The sequence below is a fragment of the Varroa jacobsoni genome, unplaced genomic scaffold (genome assembly GCF_002532875.2).
Source record: "Varroa jacobsoni isolate VJ856 unplaced genomic scaffold, vjacob_1.0 scaffold_405, whole genome shotgun sequence".
NCBI classification, from domain to species: Eukaryota; Metazoa; Arthropoda; class Arachnida; order Mesostigmata; family Varroidae; genus Varroa; species Varroa jacobsoni.
Window position 1 is genome coordinate 147,062 of NW_019213307.1, and position 23,441 is coordinate 170,502.

Here is a 23,441-nt window from a genome sequence, read left to right on the forward strand (position 1 = left end):
CTGGGTTGTCTTAAGCACACTTTCTAGCTAAATAGCTTCAAAGCTACGTATTGCAGGTAATACGAGTCCTGTCGCGTTGTTTTCTGTTGGAAACTGAGATTTAACAGTTGCAGATGCGCTAAAACCGTTGGGCTATCTTTACTCAGGTTTGAACCGCCTTGAAGATTTTCTGTGAAATTTCGCTGTTTTTTACAATTTTATTGCGATAAAGCCACAAATGTTGCCTAGATTCATAAATAAAAATTGTACGGTTTATCATGAAGGTGCATTAGCGAAAACAAGACAAGAAAAAAAAAAAAAAAAAATACTATCTAAAAGTGCTTCTGTAACTTTCGTACTGTCAATTTCGTAAATGTCGTAGTGGTCGGAATCACGGAAAAGTTGACGAAATTATTGTGAAAGTTGAGCAAAACCGCCACGTACGTAGCCATGAACTAAACATTCACCGGATAGTTTTATACCATTTGAAGGAAACTGGCTGTAAGAAAAAGCTCGATGCCACACGAATTAAGGAAAAATAATTTACTCTATCATACATCCGTTATCAAAATTTTACAGAAACGCAACGAAATTGAGCTATCTATTATAAAACGATAAAACGAAATATTAAAAAAAAAAATGTACTCCACAATCTATGGCAAGATTACAGTAAGCCATTGAAAAAATTGACCTGAACTAGTGAACAGGAAGGTGCCATCCTTTACGATATCAATGTCAGATCATGTACAGCTTTGGCTAAACGGCAAAAATGAAGAAAAGTTAAATGGGACATTGTAATACATCTGTCGTATAGCTTAGGTCTTGCACCATTGGTCTGTCATCTGCTTGGGGCTCTACAGAGTTCCCCAAATTGGAGCTAATTTGGTTTTAATGGTAGGATGCAAAAATCGCTTGTCATCATTTTGCCAAAAAGCACAGACATTTTACACTGATAGAATTACAATATTACCAGAAGGGCATCGGTTAGAACGGCACATATTTAAGCTTCGTAATACTATTTTACAATCTAAAAAAAATTTGTTCCATTTGACTTAAAAACAGTCAATACTTTTTTCTATATATCTATATAGGATCCTTATATGCATGTTACGAAGAGATTCTGAAAAGTCTCGAGCCTAGTTAAGGCCAAGGGCAAATCACTTTTTTATAGTTTGTCTTGTTTTATAACTTTGCTTTCATGTAACTTTTTTTTTTTTACAGTAAAAAAGCTAGACATTGTTTCATAGTAATTGACATTTTAATCTGCAACTTACGCGTGCACAAATGCACTGGCTTCCTCATTCAATGGAAACCATGGGGAATCAGATCTGCTAAATTCTGTAAGTAGACGACCAATTCGAACTCGAATTTCTAAAATTTTTCCATAGCAGCCGTTGATGTATAAGGCGGTACGATGTCATGGTAAGCGAGAAAATGCAGCATAAAACGTGCAGTTAGCTTTTTCATGCCCAACTTATTAGTCGGTATATGACAAATACGTTTTGTTAACAAATACACTCACAGCCTCCCCTATCTGTCTAACTTTATTTCGACCTTAAACGACAATTGAGCGTATGATATAGCTAAAATATTCATTATCACCAAAACATTTTCTACGAGTAACATCATTTTCATATTTAGATTAGAAACAATTCATACAAGCTACATACACATTGATCAAAAGATGTAGCTTCGGATCATTCATTATTTGAGTACGGTAACAAAAAAACAACCGTTGTTTTACCAAAGCATTGTAATTTAATATTATATATATGATTGTTAATAAGTACTACATGTGACCGGCTGACTTTTCCTTACGTGATCAATTGTTGTTTTTCCACTTTTGCTAAGATATTAAAATGGAATCGAGAAGTCATTTACATCCAACTCGAAAGTACCAGAATCACAGAAACGTTGAAAGGCCCTTTCATCGGTTAGCCACGCTCCAATGTAGAACTGAACGTTCTGTTGGCAAGTACCGCAAGTTCCCGACTGACCAGTATATTGAAGAACAATCCCTTGTCCGAAAATTGCATGCTTTAGCTTCTCTCAATCCTGTAGATCGGTCGCATTTAATGTCAACTATCAGGCTAAGTCTGTCCTTCTTAGAAGACAACAGTTAGAATACAGGGCACGAACATCAAATAAAGAACAGATCCAGTTTTCGGGCAGCTTGCGCAAGGTGCGATATAATTGTATTCTAGTTTCAGGCGTTTCATGGTGCTGTCTTATTTAGTGTATAAAAATGGCGTTTCGCTTGTGACATAGGGTAACTGAATGGTAATAACTTCGTTTCGTGGTAGAAACTGACCATCGGATGGAATTCCTGACGACGGTCCCGAACCTATAACTTTAAACATTTATCTAGTAGAATAATAGTATCGATAAAAGCGGTAGATGTATAGATAGAAGTATCCAAAGTACAGAGTTGATGTTCAACAAAGGCATTTCAAACCTAGAGAGCGCAGCTTCAGGTTTGCCATTCGAGGTCAACCAGGACCTCGAGTGACAAGCAACTCTTTGATTGGCCGAGAAGATAAACTGCCAACACTGGACTATTGCCAGGCATTTTGTATGTATAGAAGTTCTTTAGAAATCACGAGCTTGCATGCGCCATAGACAGAGTGAAACGCGAAGGGAACACGGCTTAACAATGACGCTAAACATCTTGCGCAACACGTAGCCCTATGATACGTACTTTATTGCGAGAAGCGGTGTTTCTATGTGGATATGAAACAGCGAAAAGGACGGGTGGTTTATAGATATACTTCAGAATTAGTCAGATTCCAAAAAAACAACGGTTTACGTTTGTGGGACTGGAAGAATCTTACACGGCTGTTTAGCAAAAAAGACCATATAAACGAGACAAAGTTGTCTCTACAGTGCCAGACTGCATATGGTAAGAATTGTGTTAGCCTTTCCTGTAAGCGCTTGGCCCTGAAGTTTTTTTGCATGCGTCAGATTCCCTAATTCTTGCACCTATATATTACCACATATTCCGATACTGGTAAACAAAACTAGTCACGGTACATTCGACAATGAAGGTCTCAAAATCTGGCTGGTCGCTTCAACACTAGACCTGATGATCTTCAAAACAATCTGCCGAAAAAAAAAATAACTCTATCGGTTAACGAATAGATAAAACCCCGCAGAAGATGTGGTAAATACATAATAAACGAATTTTTTTGCTAGAGGTCGGGTGACATTCTGTGTTCTTTGTTAATAGAAAAATGGTCTTTGGTTAAATTACAACTTAGTAAAATGTAGAACATTCACTAACTCTATTCTTATGGTTAACAAGGAGCATTTTTAACCTGTTTCGGTTTTGTGTGAGGCTAAGGCCCGCAGTAATTGATTTAACATTTTCGACACTATCTGAGACAGAATTGATGACGAATGCAGCGGAAGTCGTTATAGCATAATTTTTTCAAAGGTCCCTCTTGGTATATTAACGAAATAAAAAAAAAAAAAAGCAAAACATTGATATGGATTGGTCATGAGAAGAGCTCTAGAATACATATCTAATGGAAGTTGTACGGTGGATACGTGTATGGCTAACTGGCCAAATACTGGTCACAATACCGACAAGCCAATAATACAAAGAGAAAGAATTCTAAAAGCATTTGACTTTTACTTTAGTTTGAGTTTAATTGAACAAAATCAGTGCCGATTTCCTTTCTCCTCCTTGGAGAAGGCCACGATTAGTCTTAAAATCTTAAGAGCGATAACAAAAAGCGTACAAATAGGGTATCTTGCTAAACTTTGTCATTTTTGATTCCAAATTAGAAAAATTAGGATATGATTCAATTGGCCTAGCTTCGCAGCTGAGTGGTGATGGTGTTATTGGGCAGAAGCTAGAGACCAACTTCAGGATGTCGGAATCACTAAGTAGTTATCTCCACTCGACCTACGATGACGACAAGCTTCGGCAAGCTTAAGGTCAATATCTAAAGTTATGATTTTTTAACATGAATTCATAGAACTGTAGTTTTCAAAATGGTTTTTGTAACAGGCCGAAACAACTTGTAGAACAACCATATATATATTATATTATTATTAAAAAAAAAAAAAAATATATATATATATATATACTCTCAAAAATATACATTTTTTACCGGGTCATAGCTTTCTCGTTGTTCTTTCCTTTTATGGTGTAATTTATTCGAGTTAATGAGTTGTTAATTTTGAATGATAAAAATATACTTTAAACTAATACTGGAAGTATGACAATATATTAGAAGCCCAAAGACAATATCGTAAACAGTTACCGGTTAAAAGACTTGTAATTAGTTGGATGAGAGATAAGTTTGAAACGGATGGAAATGCTCGAGATCACTATGGACAACGTTTCCGAAGGCCAAGAACATCAACGAGAGCTTCACCAGCCAAGAAAGGGTACTCGCAAATCATAGCGTATCATATAAAAATTTACAAGTTGCGAGCTTGGTATCAGCGATCGAAGGGTTTATCACACTTGAGGATTTTATAAACGCAAAAGTTACATTCCGACAATGGTATTGGACTCTGTCGAAAAAGGATTTATTATTTTTTTAGCTGCTTACGTATCTCGAGTAATATATTTCAGCATTAGTGTCATTTGAACGTTGAAGTTTACCGGTTGTCAATGGCTAAAAATGGATAGGAAAAGCTAAAAATAGAGAGAGAGAGAGAGAGAGAGAGCTTTGAAATGTCTGCAAATATCCGTTACGTTTTACATTTAATAATAATAATAATAAAGCATTGATGGTGTGCGCAAAAAACAATTTCGGCTAATTATGACAAAGATACGTTATCGAACAAAGTAAGTTACTCGATGATGTCGCTGTCTCTGATGAGAGATGCTCTTAGTAGTCAACATGTTACGGAAGAAGTTGATGGAATTGTTACGAAAACTGAGCAAGATTGACATATAAATAGTAGGAATAGAATAAAGGAACTAAACATCCATTACTAAACAGTCTTGGACCATTTGAAGGAAGCTAGCTACAATAGAAAGCTCTATAGAAATTTAAGGAAATCGAGCCATCTCTAAAGTGGTTGAACGCGGGTGAGAAAAAGTGGATCATATAGAACAATGCCACGTTGAGAAAAAGAGGTGCTCTTTAATCTGCGGCAAGATCTAGGTTGACGACAAAAACCGTAATCCGACGCGCTTGCGGGATTGAAAAAAATCGTGCATTATGAAATGCTGCATCCTGAAAAAATTGCTGGTTCAGATTTCTACTTGTCATTAACTAAAAAGAGTACAACAAGCTTTTTGAAGAAAACCGACCGAAACTAGTGAACCGTCAATGGCAGATTACATACACCGTTAGCTACCCGGCAAACATGGAAAGATCTTGAATGGGAAATCGTAATACTTTCGCCTTGTAGCCCGGATCTTGCATCATCAACCTCTCGTCTGTTCCAGTCTCTATAGAAGTCCCTTGATGGTGTTAATTTAGTTGCAATGTAAAGATTCAAAAATAATTTGTCACAATTTTTTGTCCAGAAACTGCACAGGTTCTACAGTGATGTTACCGTAATGTTATCAGAAGAGAAATGGTAGAAGGCTATCTATCGATCAATATAGCGCGAACTTAGCTTAGTAATATTATTCTACCATATAAAACGATTTGTTTCAATTTTGGCAAAAAATTAGTCGATATATTTTCTACAGCCCAGTATATGATTCGTACTAAGCAAAACCATTCATAATAAAATAGTGTGAATAAAATGCACACTTTTCGGACAGAATTACTTAGCAGGAAAAGGATATTCAGCTAAAATAGTAAAATTAATCGATATAACTGCACTTATTAAAGTTCTCTGGCGGAATACCTTGTATAATTTCAGTTTTGAGGTATTTCGGATTCCACTACTACGAGAAGCCATGAAGTGCGCACCTTCAACCATGTAACCGCGCAGTTCAATAACAATTTTCTCCATTAATCTATGCATTAAAGCTCCCTTCCGAAAAAAGCTTCGGGCGGATGTCCAGATTAAAGCCAACTGCTTATTTTTATGGTACAAGCCTTGCTGTAGTCCCAGCCGTCATTGGAACACTTGCACATATAGGGCAACTATGAAGTCACGCAGAAAAAACGCCATGTATGGTTAGCAGTGGCTATAATGTGATGCGATATTTCTAGCAGAGGACTAATTGAACCGTTCCCATTAACAGTACAGTGACTGCTTGCAAGAATCTATTTCATCACGCATTTGGAAACAATATCGCAGTAGAGCAAAGCGTGGCACTTTTCGTGAAAGTACATCTTAAGAGTGAAAACACAGCAAAGGCGCACTTAAGAGAAATACGCCATAACATCAAATTAAGTGTCTCTTAAGCAATGTATTACCCAGAAACGATCGTCATTTTAAACATCTGCGGTAAGAGGAAAAGTTACACATTCTATACACAATGAATACTAACTATATGTAAATAACTATTTAAATCATGTATCCATTTTTAGGTCACCCCGTGGATATATGTCTACATAATTTACAGCCTTTTGTTAATAATAGACATGTCTGTGTGATCTCATTTCAACGTTACAACTCAAGCCCGATAAATCAAAACCTTATTTAGCTAAGTATTACTACTAGCCACTTTTTTTTAATCCGCTTAATTGAAACGCGTGCTGCACAAAACAACGTAGTCCTTTATACACGTGCCTATTTTCACTTCGTAAACCAAAGCTGTGGTTTCATATATACACTTACGTACGTATACCCACAGATGCAGTTGCCCGGCCAGACTGTTCTGCGTCGCATCGAAAATTGAAATCATCCGACCCTTAATCAACAACTGATTGACCATATGAGAGTTCAGAAAACGGTACTCACTCGTCCGATACAAAATGTCACTTATAATCAAACCTTGTAATATACGCAAGAACGTGTTGGTGCATGAACGGGAGCTGCTCATTCCGCTTCTAAGCTTTGTGAATCCTTTACAAAGGACAAAGGATCGAAAAAAGAAATAACATATACTTCCTTATCATGGCATACGAACAAAGCCGCCAGTAAAATCAACAACCCATTGTTAGAGTTTATTGCGGTTACCATTGATCGACTGACTGCCATCTGGTGGCAGGGCGACGTTTCGAAAATCACGCGTCGCCAGTGACGGCAGTAATAGTAACAACGACCAACTACTTCTTCAGCAGTGGTGCAGCAGGAAAAATGGTACTTGTAACATCACTGCTAGCAATTCCCTTGTTGCGGTCGACACTTCCGCTATTTTGACGTGGAGTAGCGGCGGTAGCGGTGTCTATCCGTTTGGTTCCGAAATGGCAACATTATAGTGCCTCGCTCGATCCCGCGTCGCATTTCCTGCACGTTGAAACCCACAGTTTCGTTGCTTATGTAATTTATGTGGTCCCTCTGTATACGCACAGATAAATAGTATATAGCGCATTCATCCGAACAGCAAAAAATATCATATGCATCGAAACAGTGCCCACAAAAAGAGAGGTAAACCGTCGTCTTTATCTTCGGAGGAACCCACTACAACGAGGCTAGTGGTAGCGCACTACTAATACCACTATTGATTCGACTAGTGTTTTTTCAAGTCCGACAGGCGCGAAATCCAGGGCCTGCCAGTGAAGGTAAGATCGCCTGCAGTAAGCCTAGACGGTGCACAGGATCTCAAACGCGTGTTCTTTCGTTTTTACTTTGCGCATAGCCCCTGATCCAACTTTCTGAGTTCCTATTTCGGAACAATAGCAGCAAACAGCAGCAATAGCAAAAAGCACCTTCATCATGATTGGCACTAAAGATCCAGATTTACGACCAGGTTCCTCTATTCCAATGCGAGCGGATTTCGTGAGCTGTGGAACGCGTATAACATACAGCGCATTGTAGTAAGAACTGTAGGCACATAAGGCTGCTTAGCAATAGAAGAAAAAAAACGTTTGACTTGTTTGGTTTCAAAAGCAAAAACGATTCGCATCGACCGAATAGAAAACGCTTAGAAGGCAGCGCTGGGCTCCACAGATGCTTCTGCACGTGCCGCACGTAGACGCATTTTCGCATGAGCCAAATTTATCGGTACGATCCATACGGGGACAATCTAAAGCGGAGACTTGCAGAACTTGCATATCCTAAATCTGTTCTCGTTGAACAAAAGGAACCGAATGAGTAAGACAGCTGGCTGTCAGTGATTGCTCCACTTCGATTTCCTCTGTAAGACGGCAATAAAAGAACTCAGCTTATTCCGTTGGACAAAAAGTTGAACCTTGAAGGCAATTCTCGAGTATTAAGTGAGCAAAGGTCTGCTTAAAATTGCGATTTACCCATCGAAAATTCTGGATGTAGATGAACTAGCGCTTATTAAAGCCGAAGGAATATGCGGCGTAACAAAGGAAAGAATACAAAAGGCTCTGATAAAAATCTTCCCATCGTTTTCACATTCTAACTTTGTACGCAGCAACATTGAGACAACCGGTTTACTTTTGTTCCCGTACACAACGCGCTTATTGGTGTTACTATTCTTATTAACAAAAATAATGCAAATTAACGTCTTTCAAGTCCGAGGGGAGATGGTGTAAAGTATGTATTAGTAAACAACCGATTCCAGTTTTAGAGTCTCGTAGCAGCGAGAAAATGCAACTCGAATGTCGGAACAGGATTCGTCTGGCATGCAGCCTGAATAGAAGCGGTTAACTGTGTAAAGTAGCTAGCCGCATAGGCGACAGTCTTGCGTGTTTGTTCGACCCGTAGACGGGAAGGAACGTGGGGTTGGGTGGGGGACCTCCTTCTTTTTCTAGTCGTCGTCATGATCGTAGTGGTAATAGTAACAAAAGCGACAAGTAGAAAATAGTTGGCTCCCGCATCGCACCTGATTCATCCAGAATAGCGTGGAGCTACTGAGGCGTCGAAAAAAATTAAATTACGCGGAAAAACTAATATAGTTGATTTCCGCTAATTAGGGACGGCCCAGTAGTTGCTAGAGCCACATTTGAGCGGCAGGTATTTCAGAACTGACCCTTTCATTGGGTTTTGATTAAATTTTGCAAGGGTCATTGGCGACACGATTTATCAGCGAACCATGTTATGCTGATACCATTCGCGTTGTGGTATCAGACCTTTGCATGTTTGTCCTATGTAACTGAACGACTTTGATGCCCACAAAATCGCGTGTATATAACTAACGCCGGCACCTTTAACAACTGACATGTTTCTCGTTATATTCCACCGCTATGATATTTCGTTCGGATGGTTGAAATGTTTTAAAAGAAAATCATTGCGTCATCAATAATGCATCGTTATTGGCCTTTAAAGACCAGGGTCTATGACACGGCTTATTCTAGTTCGATATTGTGCCAGAACTGTTAAAACTCACAGCCGTGACAGCCTGCCACCACTTGAACATAGTCCCGTAGACAGAAGTGCTAGGCTCGTGTATAAAAAATTACAGATATAAATTTCGAAATTTGTCTATTGGAAAAAAACGTTATTAGCAAACTCTATGAGGTTATTGTGAATGCTGGATTTAAAGCAATGCAGAACGTTCGTGTGGGCGTTCAATATTGCAATACGCATCTTGTGAATACCCCTCTGAAGAAACACGCCTATAATTTATTTATCGACCAGAGCCTTCCGAGGTCAGTCAATAGATTTAGATGTCAACGTTGTTTTTCTAATAGAAAGAGCAAAAGGCCAATCAAATGCAAATTTCATTAAGCTCTTGATGCCTTAAGGCCATTCTAAGAGGTACTGGAAGGTAGCTAAAGCACACACGCAAAATCAACTGTGCGGTAAATCAGGACGTTGACTTTGCTAATGGTCGACGAGGCCAGAATACATGATTTTGCTTTTGAAGCGTGACGAAGAGTAAACCGTCTCGAAAGTCGAGTTTCGTCATTGCTCCTGACTATCAGGCAAACAAGAAAAGAGTAATATAACGGCAATTTTTGTGGAAGCCTCTTTAGAATGATTTCTGTGGGGGTTCATCGGTCACTTTCGCACCTATGTTCCCAGTTATCCCGTCAGTTATCACCGCTTGTTTGGCAGTTACAGCGGATTCTCTTCGTTGCGCCAATGAGGCCGCTGGCCGACTGGCGACAGATAAGCACTTCATATGTCACCCGTCCTCCCAGCACAGAACTAAAGGCTCCACCGCCCTTGACTGTTCATTCGGATGACTACCTCGTCATTGTGCAATTGCCAATGTAAATAGAACTATTGCTGTCACATATTTATTCCGCTTTTTGCATACACCGCGGTCTAATACGTGCTTCCCCGTTGCGTGAAAACGTCTAATGTAGGGTGCCCTGTACGCGTAGTCTCATTGGGAGTTGTTTAGTGATAGTTTTCGGTCGTTGTGACGCTGCTACTTGTTCGGGCCACAGCGTACAGAAATATATGCATTAATGTGTAAGTAAACGGTTTGGTGATGATGGTCCTATATGCTAATGCACTATACAAGCTGCATATGTTTGAGTATCGTAGCACCAGCTGTAGGACATATGTCGCTGTGGTACAGGTTTTTATAGGGAGAGAAAGGAAGCTTAGTTGGTTGGGTCAGGTGATAAACGGGTGTCCCTCAATGATACTTTAGCTTGGCTGGTTCCCTCTCGGATAGGGATGGTCTTTGCTTCCTCTAGAGATCCCGAAACCGAAGCCTCCACCCAATGAACAATGCGCGCACGGTACGTCTATATAAGGCAGGCGAGGAGATAAGCAAAAATACCCAAGTAGGACATCAGGACCGAGAAGCAAAGCAGAAAGGTGTCGACTGGGCGATTGATGGTCAAAGGTGAACTGTAATCGACAACTATGGGAATATCGCCCATCACGTAGAAGGTATACTATACAATTAAACAGGAGAGAAGCAAACCGAACTGTCATCATCTTTCAATGCTGCTGCTGTATCATGGGACCACGACTATTACTGGATTTTCCAAGCGTCGCTTAGTGATCGACGGACTGTGTCAAATACCGACTGGCAAAGGTTGAGTCAAGTTGCTAAGTGTCTCAAAGTGCAAAGGCCCTAAAGACAATGACAAATCCGCTCGCGCTTACGTATGTAAGACTCTACACAGCGTCTCTGATTTGGTCTCCCTACTCACTGTTTATTTACACAAGATATTACATTAGTAGGCACTTTTATGAATCAAGCAGGCGTTGATACCATTTTGTTTGTCGGCTTATTTTATATAAACGACCGTGGCACAGACTGGCATGCAGCGAGGCATAGGGCGTCGAATAGTCAGGAGAGACGAATCATTGGCCGTACGTATAACGGTGGAAAAGACGATTTAAACGTAGCATCTTTGTAGAAGGTGTGCTCATAGGGTGTACTATAGTGACTGTAGAAAATAGAACATAGGCACTGGTTGCTGCTACTGCTCAGTAGGCTTCGTTGGGCCTTGTTATGTTAGTTATTGGATGAACTCTGCTCTATGATTCTACGGTCCCAGCATTCATTGCTGCCAGCCGTACGCTATTGGATGCTTTTCACTCATCAAAATTATGTTACGAAAAGATAGATAATGGTCTGGTTTCATTTGTTTATTTGCGTCAAGATGGCCCTGTTGAAACACGTACATTTGTTCAAATGTTTATACGTATGTGTGAAAATGCTGCCTCTGGGTAATGACGCCACCTCCATACGTAAGCTATAAATGTGTTTGGGAATTATATACACAACTTTTCAAAACGCTAAAATAAATCCCGAATGAAGGTATTATGAATAAAAAGGGGCGAAACTCTACGGTTCGACGCAGAATATCTACACATAGACATGGCATTGTTAATAACAGTGGTACAAAGGGATGGCAGCTTAGTTAAGCAATGAGGGTCGATATTTACACACCGTCATACGGAATCCTTGATAAAAGTAACAGCAGCGGCCGAAACAGTAAACGCGTCTCACTACATAGCGAGGAAACAGAAGCACATCGCTTAAGCAGTCTGTGCAAATAGACACACAAATACATATATATATATATATGGCCGCCCGGTTTCCTTATCAGCTGAAAAACTGTTTCTATAACGAATATGAAGCTGAGAGACGTTGAGGCTGAAATGTATGCGTAATATATGCTCATAGGGCATACTTAAGTCTTTGATAAAGCAAAGTTAACTTTACAAACTGTCGATGACCATTGTGATTGTGCAGTCAGTGCTTCAAGGTGTGGTCACTTAGGCTTTTTTAGGGTCTACCTGACGCTAACTTATGGACTTCTCTAGTACTCATCAGATACACAAGGAAGAGTCGCCATGCTCGCACAACCTCACATAGAATACCCAAAATTTTGTCATCGGGCTGTGAGTTATTAGTGTTATTGATAATCGAGTTGTGCCTTGTCATGTTACGAAATAAAATGACTGGCGACTGGAGAATGAGTTCGTAAGGACATCTATATCTCTGAAAATAATTCCCCGGTACAAATACCATGGCACCAGCTATATTTTTATTAATTTTATGGATAAATGGCTTAAAAACTAACTACGTGTATTCAAGCACAGATAGATTCAATATGGAGAATAGGAAATGTACCCCATGGCATGCCATATGAGGACATCATCAACTGTCAACAGCAAGTGAAACGTGAGTCATGCCGTTTAATACCGTTTGTTACCTTCGTACGGGTGATTATTCTATAGATTTCATTGTACGTGCTGCGTGAGGCGCAGTATACATTCCATAATAGGGCATTTTGTAACTTACCTTACTATCTATTAAGCACAGTTGGTGCTTGCAGCTAACCTTATGACGAGCTCATAGGATACTCACGTAACGATAGCGTTCTCAATTAAAGCTTTACGCCAAGGTCACTTATTATTTTAGAGATGATTCCATGTCCGATCTCCAATGCTACAGACATTCAACTCTGCCCAATTTTGCCATCCGTACAACTTTGCTCAGGTCCAGCAGTATTAGTTAACGGTTTTCCTTTTTTTAACTCTCTTTTAATTAACACTCAAAGATTTCTCTCTCTTTGAAGCTAACAAATAGCCAAGATTGCATATGTAGCCATTTTAGGCCTTTCCTCAATTTATGACCATGGCACTGTCTGTCAACGGTTCCAGTTGAATCGGAACCGAATCCTGCACCATTAATTAAATTCGAAAATTCGTTATCACTATTATATTTACTTAGCTAGACCCGTCACCATTCGACTGGCATATGACTGATTATTTATTCCTTACTATTATTATTATCTTACACTTTGCGTAAAAGGCTTTCCATTACACAGCAGCAGCAGCAGCAACAACGACAACAATCTGGGATGTTTGTCAAATTTTCTTTAATTTCTCAGGAAACTGTTTGCCTATAATATTCGGTTGGCGGAGGTGCATTTTTTACGTTTTCTTTGCCCTAGTCAGTCGCTCAACTTAGTCGGCTTCACTTTTCCTCCCCTTTCTCCTCAAAAAATCATTCCCCATTCTGTTTTCGTCTAAAAAACAACGATTCTTCTTCAGTTCTTTCTCACTATACATGGATGCGATTATTCTGGCCCAAATGTAGTTAGGCCAAAGATTTGGCTTTAAGGAGACGCGGATCAGTCGTTCTAGATCTGACCAAAACTAAGGACCACGGGTCCGATATCCACTCAACAAATAACATCTTTGTTGGCAAATCCGACTCGGCTCCTGTCTCATCCCTGCATCGTTCATCAACATGCGACAGGTGGCTTGGCTTTTACTTGTCTTTTTTTCGATTGTGGTGTGACAAACAGGTTATTTGGGTTTGAAGGGATGAATCGTTGCGTTAGTCCACCGACGTCAATGTTTTTTAGGCCGACCGCAACATTTACTAACAAATAAGATTTCCGGCATTAGACAGATTACTTTAATATGAGTTTTGAGTACGACATTTTGTGGTGGTTACATCAAGATCATAACAATGGTTAAGGAAGACAACACGGATGGAGCGTTCCTCTGAGTGAGCCCGAAAGAATTGCGGTTAAAGATCAATGATCCATATAATGTGTTCAAATACTATGCCGATGATCCGTCATATTTACGTAATCTCTACTGTGTTGTTGCCGCGCTATGGAGTTTAGGACACGGGTCATTTCAGTTTTAGTTAGTCAGCTCGATAGCGTGATAGCAGTACATTCCTCCGTCATCGTTATTGTTAGTAAGTCAATAGGCCTACGCAGTGAACTTGCCTCAGACACGGGGATATAGTGGACATGAGTAAGAGCGAAGCCTTCATAGCTCTTCAAAGGCTTTGGGCTCCTGCCGGGAGTCATCGGCGAGGCTCATAGTTGCCCATGGGTGAAGCCCCACTCAACCCATCTGTTCCACCGTCCGTTTTCACGAACACGCACCCGCCTGCTCGATTGGATAGCTGCCTACCTACTTAGGTGGCTAGCCATGCTTGTCCTGCCCCTTAACGTCACTGCTATAGCTCATCGCCCGCGCGGCCATTTAGTGACACGAACTAACTAACCAGATATCTGCCTTCAGAGCAAAGAGGCAACGGAAGATTCACTGCTACTAGTAGGGCAGAAGCAGTACCATCGGAGCTGAGTCATCTCATCATATGTCTCCTTAACACCACAACAATCTACACCACCCACTTCTTTTCTTTGGGTCTCTTTGATCCATCAGCTGGTTGGTTGGCTGGCACGCTTGCTCTTGAAATCACCACGCCCTAAGTGGGCCAATAGTAACGATGGCGGTGAGGCGCCTTTTCCGCCACCTTTAACGCGACGCCTCTTTTTTGACTTCTTTGTCGGTAGTCAAACTGCGGAGTAGCAACTAACTGCAATACCAATCAGATGGCCATTCGAGATAGGCTTAGCTGCTGCGATATTATGATCACATCAATAGCGGCAGCATTACCGACTGTAAACACAGCCGCCTTAGAAATTGTAATACTGTCAGCGACGTTGCACGTTGAGCTTCTCTGACTAACCGTTCAACGATCGGAGCAGTACTCGGAATTACCGCATTCGTGCAGTCGTAGTAGCCTTATTACAGGGTCGCGGATTGCAGAGACAACGATCCTCAGTTCAGAGCACAATGATTGACTGCAGTGTCTGTAAAAGGAAGTTTGATCGGCAGTGCCTCGACGCTTTTCTGCCCCTCGATGCATGTGGTGGTCAAAAGACTAACAAGCCATCTTTGTGGGTTTTTGTCCTTCTTATTCTTTTTTGTTCTTCTATTTCTTTTTTTTGTTCTAGTTGTTAAGGGATGTCTCGAATGTATTTTTTCGTCATCGTTGTGCCACTTCAGAATGATAAAAGGTTGCACGCGAGTGCGGGAGAAAAAGCTCTCTGATAACCCGCAGATAGGCAGCCAAGTGTCGCAACTCCTGTTTGGCCACTTCTACTAGGAGCACGCTACTTCTTCGTTTTGCTTCCTGATGTCGCCTGAGTCCCAAAGAACGAATATCTTTGTGTACATACAAGTATTATGGACGCACGCGGATACACAATTCATGTCTGCGTTCGTTGACTAAAGAAATCAGTCTTTCGTACGTATAGACGCAGTGCCTTTTTAATTATCTATATAAATATTATTATTACACTCTTATTCGCTAATTTATATAAACATATCCGTTCATTAGTGTCAGTACAATATTAGCAAAGGATTTTTTTTTAGGTAACTTTTAACAATATATGTAGTCGTGGACTTATGTTCTGAGAGCACTCAGCAGAACTGCATGGTTACCGCGACCAACAGGGTCATATTTAAAGAGTTTCTTCGAGCTTACCAAAAACCGAATCAGTAAACCCCCATAGGAATGAAAAAAAAAGTCCCTGTTTACGGCATGTTCTAACGCGTTCGTAGCTGCCGCTTTCACATATAAATAACATTGCGATACATTCACACACTCATGTACACCGGCACAAATATACTTTCATTCATATAGATAGACATGATGCCTATCAGAAATGTTAACTCTACGCCATACGTACGACAAAGTTTCGGGCTAAAATTATAAAAGGTATATATCTAGAGACACATATTCATTGGCTTCCCTCTCCTCAGGCACACATAAGTGTATTGTAGTATGCATAAAAACATTTGCGGTCGTTTCTGTGCGTATTACCTAAGACCACCGTTGGTTCGAATTCATCATTAGATTTCTACCAAGCTAATACTTTATCAACACGTATAATATATGAGCTGAATTGTAACATACATACATGCAAAGTGCAGATATATAAGCAGTACTACGACAACTTGCAGTGACATGTTGGAAATCGCCGGTCGTTTCATTGTCAAGGTATACGTAATTAATATTTAATAGATGCTAGTTCAGCTGCAATGGATCTAATGTTCTCAATGGGACAAAACAGTTTTTGAGGATTCTGCCTTAGCTTTAAATTTCTTGGAGGCGGGGCATAGACTCTGCTATGTTTTTCCCAAGCGGGTCCATTTGTAAGCGATAGAGTACATTTTCCAAAACCGATTGCACGAACCACTGTCAGGTCATCTCGGTGCTAGCGTAAATCACGAAGGCGAGTATTCCAGCATGTTAATATATTTTATATATATATATATATATATAAAACAGGAACTGCTATTTTAGGAAAGGTTGTATTTTTCGCAGAAAACAGTAACAACCTAGCATGAATTCCCCTCGCTTGACTAGACAGAGACGAACCCATACGCAATAGCAACCTATGGCCCTTCGTCTCCATCGTCATATAGACGCTTATTGGAATCAGAAAGGACATGTTAGTAAATTAGAAAAAAAAAAAGTAAACAGTGTGTGGAAGCAGGGGAGATAGATTATTAAAGAAATTTAACAGTAGCATTAATATAATCAATATTTATGCTTTTGTGGCCTATACAACGTTCACGTACAGAATGTTTAGAATTTTTCACTAATCTAGTCTTTACGAAATACAAACATGCTCATTGGAAAATTATTTATTCTGTATCGGCAAAAATTGGCTAAACTTCCAAATTTAGGCGTTATATTAAAAAATATATATATATAAAGGGTAAAGTTTGCTATAAAGGCCATACGCTTACACAAGCGGCTATAGAAACGGCACAGCCAACAATAAGCTGGAGAAGTTAACAGGTGATAGAAGTACCGGCAACTTCCCGCAGAAACAGTGAGAGCAGGCAATATCACTTTATCAACCTTCACCGTCAGCTGGTCTTCGCTTTAACACTCGGCCGTTCTAAGGCACCTAGGGTACTTGAAGGCACAGTAATAAAGTAATCATATAAAATCAAATTTATATCTGCCGAACGTATCACATCGACTAGACGAAGGCACCGCTACACTTACATCCGTCGCCATTGGGGGATTGTTTTTTCATATATATTTGATGGCACCGTTTAGGATGAGCTGCGTAACGTTAAAGAAAAATGAGAAACTTTCTACCGCTAACATCAGTTAATTCTAGACTAATTGAGTCTGTTGAGAAAAATAAACCGTTGATATTGAAATCAATTCACTTGGCTCCAATCAAGTGGAGCGACCACACTAAAAATACAAATCTAGCTTGGTAAACCTTACGAATTTTCCTAGAGGAGCTCTAGAGGGGTCCGATCGTACAATAACATTAGCGTCTCGAGGCTTGCGCTTTGGGGATTTGATCGTAAACCACATTTGTGAATTTGTTTTATAGCGGGCCTTTTATGAACAACCCAAGCAACCTGCCTAAGGAAATCGGAGACGTTTCCCTCGGGCAATGGCCTCTGGTTTTTGTGTAAATGGTACTATAGCCGTTGATGATAATCAAGAACACTATATCACATATAATCGTATTATTTCGTAATCGTATTATATTGTTATATATCGTCTGTAAGACGTGTCTAATCGTCTTAGCTACCCATCGTTCGCTTTGGTTGTAGCTGCCGGCCTTGCCACCGCCGTCCCTGTGGCCCTACCGCTACCCCCATCCACGCCTCTGCCCTCTAACGACTACCATCGTGAGATAAGGTTTCGTAGATGAGCGGTTCGGCTAGCCTGGTTGGGCCATTGCTGTTATCTTTTCTATTCAAATCCCCGCTCAGATCCGTTTGCACCTGGTTGTATGTCAAATAGTTCGTTCTCGGCCGCCGAGACATAATCCTAGTACTAATTGTAGTATCTGGCAGAGCGCTCTTTCAACGGCGACTTGGTTTGCCCATCTGCGTATTGATTATAGAAGATTCGTGATCGCCAACCTGTGGTATCTATTGTATTTTCCGAAATCGAATGCTTCTATCGAGATCTCTAATAGCTTCTCCCTTGCTTTGTCTTCCAATTCTTCCTTCGTTTTTTCTTTGCTTCAATTCCCGTCGTTTTATTTTGGCTAATTCTAGCGGCGTTGTGCCACACGATACCAACGCCTGTACTCAAAAACACCGGAACACTTTTTCTCTTCCTTTTTCTTTCTATTTGTCCATGCTCCCCATCACCACTGCAACTACTATTACGACATCGCCGTTCTGCCGTTTCTTGTATGCCAGACGCTCGATTGAATCATAGCTGTTTTCGCGTTCGCCGCCTTGCCTCCTCATCTTTAATACCAGCCTCTCCTTCTCCTTTTTTTTTTTTGCTTTTCTTGCTCTTCTCCGAGCCTTTCAGGACTGAACATATTATTCCCCATTCGGATAATATGAAACGGGGCTGGAACGTTGTAGACTGAAAGGTTCGAACACGAATCATCAAATCTATTGTCGTAAGAAAAGTCCATTCTTTGGAAGATAGGAGCTGGCACAGGGCGATAACGGACACTTACTACAGCAGTCCCATCTAATGTGCCGTTGATACGTTACATAGATTGACAAACAACAAATGTCACCACTACATCGATAGGCGATGAGGTCTTTTTTGTGGACTAACCGAAATTTTTTTGCTAAGCAGCGCAAAAAACCAAATTTTTTATTGGCAGAGCGCTTAGTTAGTACCTTCAGTCAGCCTAAAAAAGAAGAATTCGTTCCACATCATCGTTTTTAGATCTACCTATAGACTAACCCTAAATTTATTTTTTGCGGTAATTTCTTGGGTGGCAGCCTGTATGTTTCTCGCGTACAGCAAACGTTTATGCATATATTTTCCACGGCTCTAATAGAAAAAAGAAACGACATCGTAATGTTACATGAGCCATAGCAAAGAGTTGTTTTCCCATTTTCATTAGCATAGGGGTATTCAAGTCGTAATGGCACTAATAAGTTGTTCAACAAACGCGCGGCAACGAATGCGACTATTCTTATTGAATCCCTGTGCGATGTAAGGGGTACTCAGCTTTACGGCAGTATACATGTATATTTGACTGCTAGCCGAAAAATTCACTTATTTCTAAGTTTGCAGTTACGGTCGACTCGAAAACTGTGCTGCTGCTTTGGGGTTTCCATAATTGGGGAAGACAGCGCGACTGTCTTGCATATTGCCATAAATTTAACCTGTTTTTGAGTAAGGATGTAGCTCCTAGGTACCTAGTTATGCAAAAAATTAATGCCGGAAGCAATAGGACAAGAATTTAGAAATGCCGGGGGAAAAAGTATCTATGCCAACGCTTTTTTGTCACTTGGTGCCCATTGTACACTATAAGCCTGTTGTTCCAGCTGCTTTTATTGTAACTTTCGTTCCACACACGTAAGACCTACTATGTGGTGGTGACCTTTCACCATCGCAAAAAGTTTGTTCTCAGTTCGGCTTCTTCCTTTACCCGATCGTGTGTCACCCTTTTTTCGTTTCTAAGAGTCCCTGCTACGGTTGGTTCTGCTAATGTCGCTAGAAAAGGCTCTCAAATGTTGACGCGAGCTGATGCAGGCTTCGAGGGAGCCTACACCTGCTATCATACATGTTACTGTCTTTGTCGATGATATCCCAAGTTCTAGTTCGAAAAGAAACCCAGGCCCAATAGGGCCATAGAACCATGCCTTGTTCTTCATCGTCGTCGAATCACCAGTCTCTTTTCTGGCTTTGTGAGTGGAGGCATTCAGAGTATTGCAAGCTTGCACAGAAATCGTGTACTACTACTACCACTGGTAGTAGTAGTAGTAGTGGTTATGGTAGGCAACTGGGAAACGAGTTGGGCGACTAAAATTGCCCGGACCAGTCGTCGGAGGTAAGACGAAGGAAGATGTGGGTTTAAGCTGCGATGGAGAAAGGACCGATTTACTAGCGTCCGACTGCTTCCGGGTAACTGTGCAACGATGATGATTACTGCTGTTACTTTCGAATCATTCAGCGCGGCCGCCAGGCTGGTGGTAAAGTGTCAGGCTGCCTTCATGGCTGTCACTACCATTGTGCGTTCGCCTCGGCCACTGCCCTCTTGTTTTCGCTATTAAGCCCACATTATTAAGAATTTGTACGTCTGTGCTCGGTGATGCGGTAGCATTAGTACAATATTGTAACTGTACATCGTAAAACAATATGCTGCTTATAACCATACGACGGCAGTCATGATATCATAGTGTACGACAAGATGTTAGAGACATGCAACTGCGTGGGTTTCCCCTGTGGCCACGTCTCGGCTCGTGTCTTCTCTCCGTGCCTATATGTTCTGTGATAGCGGACAAAGTACGCATTAATAAACTGGTGGCCGAGTATCTGCGTATGCGGGTTTTGCGTTAACTGGTTGGATTGTAGAGAATCGCGCGAGCTGACTGCAGTTGGTTTGATGTCTTTATATTCATCGTAGTTGCAGAGGTAGATGCTACTAACGCAGCCTGCGTCGCTAGAGTATACTGTGTGCACCTCATGTTTTTAGCTGCGGCGGAACTCCGAATTAAGTACGGTGATGCCTGCTGAAATGGTAGGGAAGGCTCGAGGTAGCTGTCTGTTGGAGCTTCATAAGATCGAGAAATCATTGGGAGTTAACATAAGGAGCTAATAACATGTTAGCCGTATTTTAGGAGGTTGAAAATAGAAGATACAACGGCTAAAAGCTTCGACTCGGAGCCGACGGCACGAACTCAAGTCGATCGATAAGGATGCCTTTTATCAAACTGGAGGAATTCCCAACAAGAGCGTCTTGGCAGCATGTCCATTTGTATAGAAAGCACAGCCAATATGGATAACGGATACCAGCTTCCCGCGGTTGATACAAAAAAAAAACGAAAATGCCAATGAAGACTTTGAAAATTGGATACTCCGCGTCACCCCACTGCCAGAAAGATCGCAGTAACTGCTTCCTGTGAGTTGGCGCCAGAAGCGTTTCGTAGCTACAGCTCCTCTGTGGGTTACCTATTGAGTGCGAACATGTGCACCGTAGACACGAAACCGCTGAATTTTCGATGGATACATGATGCTGATACAGGGTAACCATAAATATTAAGCAGACGAGCTCAGGTAGCCATGCCGTTACAGCATCCCATCTGCGTGCTTAATTGCGCATTGAGGACCCCTTCTCCAATCCATGCCAGCTGTCAGACTACTTCCCCTTGCAATCTCAAACCTCGATCGTTATCATCATCGATGTCCAACGTTATGATCGTCACCACCGTTGTCACCAACGCCATCATCAACATTTTTCTACGTCATGAGACCAAAAGCTATACCCTGTAGGCTGTTTACCAACAACGATAATAGATACCATACCGTAAAACGACCAACTACATCGGTGAAGTCTGTGAAGTCCTGGCGCCTCTATGTTTTACGTCTGGTATCGCCATTGGGCATACAATCAGATAGACGGCTAGCTTTTGGGCTGAACGAAGTCTATCTATGACCGGGTTCGAGGCTAGACTACAATGTGTCCCTGGCAAACATGTTACTCACTAAACTATCACAGGGACAAAATCTCTGCGCCTACGACCACCTAACGATATCGTCACAGCCGCAGGAGCTAAGTCCATAAGGATGGCTACCCGTCCATGCTGAAATGGCTTTTGGGGTCTCGTCGCCATTCAGTTTAAAGTTGATTATTGAAAACAGGCTATCGAACGAAACAGACGAGAGCTTTCTGTTCTTTGCTTGTCGACGAAATCCGTAAAAGTTTCTGAGCTGCTAGGCCTAACGTTGGTCACTAGAGACGATGATGCCTGAAGACGAGATGATGATGGTGGCCGTAGCAGTTTCTTGTTGGAATTTCGTCGTACAAAATTTATAAGAAAATCACATACAAGGATCGACAATAACGGTGGGTAAGTGTAAGTCTCGAAAAAATAAGACGGGTAAACCAGAGTAAATTGCGTGTACGAATGGAGAGGCACAGAAGCTAGAAAAAAACTAGACAGGCAATTGATGCCACTGCTCGGTGGAGCTGCAGACTCAGACATATAGATACCCATGCGGTCATAAATGCATGGATGAGGTGCCAGTCGATAGATAATATAAGAGGAGTGCAAATTAGGGGCTCAACTCAACAAGACAAATAGATAGGCAGATTGGTTGCTCTTGAGAGGTGCTGGCTGAAGAGACGAAGTAATAATCCATATGTTGTAGCTTCATCCATACAGCTCACGTCCAGCCGGTCCTACCTGCCAAGGAAAAGCTTCAATCACCGAAGGTAGGATAAACAGTCTGAACGAGCAAGTGGAGCTACCGACAGCAATCGCGCTGCTCTCAGGGGAAGGCCAATGGCACCACGTCATTACAACCTTCTAGTCTTCTCTGGTAGTTGTTGGTAGCGACAGCAGGCACTATAGAGCAGGCCCCTGGACTTCGCTTCTTCTCACACCACACTTTCCACTAATATACAAGGTTGGCAAGCACACAGCCAGCTGACTCACTTGCAATAGAGATACGCTAGCCGTCGCATAATGAAGGGCTAAGGTAAGTTGTGACGAGCGAGAGAAAGAACAAGGTGCATCATCTTCTGGCTTATTCACATCTAGAAAACGAAAATTTATATCGGCAGTTTTCCGACGCTCCGAAGTCTAAACATAGTTAATTACTACTAGATTAAATCAATGGTATAACACATGATAACGACGACCATTGGCCCCTTAAAACTGATCATTAAGATCAATCAGTACGAGGTTCTTGATTCTAAGAGTACCGACTTTTCCCCAATTTGTACTTTGTACCGTGACTGTATAAGGGTAGTATGGACTTTAATCATACACAAGGTCCATCATAAAGACAATAGCATTTCTATTATGAATTAAAAGCTTAGGATTCAACTACGCAAAAAACAATTTGAGTCCGTGCTGTGTCAGCAGCTCCTTTCTATCTGTTTTCCGTGCGTGGCGGCAAGAATTTTTAGCCACCATGTGTATTAACTACCCTTCCATTGTTTCCGCTTTTGTGAAATACTCACGGTACAGATGACCAACCCAAAAAAAGAAAATCCAAAGAACCAACCTACAAACCTTTCCTTATTCGTCCTCAACGAAGACGTTCCTTGCTGGATTGTTGACAATACGCTGCTTGGTAGCCAAATGACAGGATATGAAGGCACGTTCGAACCTTACGTCTCTTAAGAGCCTCGCCACTGGTCGGTCTGTACATTTTTATCAGCTCATTATTCGCTAGTTCAACAGATACAACAAAAAAGATGATTGAAAAGTCGTCCAACTGTTGGCGATCGCTCCATTTTGATGAACTTCAGTTTCTTCTGAAGAACAAAGGAAAATGTTTTGCAAACCAAACAAGTTTAATTGGCGTTTTCATTACA

The 23,441-nt window shown here is 41.1% G+C and overlaps 1 protein-coding gene and 1 long non-coding RNA gene across 4 annotated transcripts in view; one reads left to right on the forward strand and one right to left on the reverse strand.

Moving 5' to 3' along the window:
• LOC147753535 (uncharacterized) overlaps window positions 1-6,901 on the reverse strand; it is an 11,945-nt gene extending 5,044 nt beyond the window's left edge. The window contains exon 1 of the long non-coding RNA XR_015310927.1: window positions 6,682-6,901. This is a non-coding gene — a long non-coding RNA (uncharacterized LOC147753535). The remainder of the gene's footprint in view (window positions 1-6,681) is intronic.
• Shaw (potassium voltage-gated channel shaker cognate w) overlaps window positions 1-23,441 on the forward strand; it is a 56,497-nt gene that overhangs the window by 4,975 nt on the left and 28,081 nt on the right. The window lies entirely within an intron of this gene.